Source organism: Periplaneta americana, chromosome 2, assembly GCF_040183065.1.
Source record: "Periplaneta americana isolate PAMFEO1 chromosome 2, P.americana_PAMFEO1_priV1, whole genome shotgun sequence".
In the NCBI taxonomy this organism is placed as follows: Eukaryota; Metazoa; Arthropoda; class Insecta; order Blattodea; family Blattidae; genus Periplaneta; species Periplaneta americana.
The window spans coordinates 140,572,780-140,573,681 of NC_091118.1; the positions used below are offsets into that span (position 1 = coordinate 140,572,780).

Sequence of the window (902 nt, forward strand, 5' to 3'; positions counted from 1 at the left end):
ATATTATTAAAATTAATTTGAGGGAGGTGGGATATGATGGTAGAGACTGGATTAATTTTCCTTAGGATAGGAACCGATGGCGAGCTTATGTGAGTACGGCAATGAACCTCCGAGTTCTCTAAAAGCCATTTGTAAGTAAGTAGCATGTACCATACGACATCGAATGTTTCGTCTGTTTATTGTTTGATTATATTATTTTACAGTCTATATTCTGTTTATTTATTAACGACTAATATGAAAAAGTACTCGCTTCGGCGGTACATATACTAAACTTGGAACGATACAGAGAAGATTAGCATGGCCCCTGCGTAAGGATGACACGCAAAATCGTGAAGCGTTCCACATTCTGTAGTCGGAATAGCAACAAACCTGTGAAATACCCCAGAGCAACAAACACTCTCTAGGAATAGCTAGCCTAGTGAGTGCCGGCACCCGCTTTAGTGAGTGCTCGTAAAGCTACCCCACCTGCCGGTGGGAGGCCTTAGCCCTTAAGGGATGTTATAGGCTAAATTCATTCATTAATTCATTCGATATGAAAAATTCCATATATTTAAGTAATTTAACAAGTATCGCATTTTAATTATCTATGTTGTAATGTCTCTTATCGTCATCATGAAGAAATTAATTTGAAACTAAACAGATTTAGACAAATGTTAGAACAATAAGGGGAACACTAAAGAACAATTTAAAATAAACAGTATCCATGTTGAATTATAACTGTGAAAATTATCCAATGAAAAGATCCGACAACAAGAGGGAAATAGAATCTCCAGAAATCATGTTCCTTAGGTCAGCTGCTGGCTTTACTCTTCATGTTCATCAGTGAAGTACTGATATAAGAAAACAAAATTAAATATATGTAACTTAAATGAAATTATTGGAAAAGTGCAGAAATATTGGAT

At 35.6% G+C, this 902-nt stretch overlaps 1 non-coding gene across 1 annotated transcript; it reads left to right on the forward strand.

The window, feature by feature from the left end:
• Positions 1-242: 242 nt before the first annotated feature.
• LOC138695416 (U6 spliceosomal RNA) lies at positions 243-349 on the forward strand. Its single transcript, XR_011331176.1, has one exon. It is a non-coding gene; the product is annotated as a U6 spliceosomal RNA (small nuclear RNA).
• Positions 350-902: the final 553 nt, after the last annotated feature.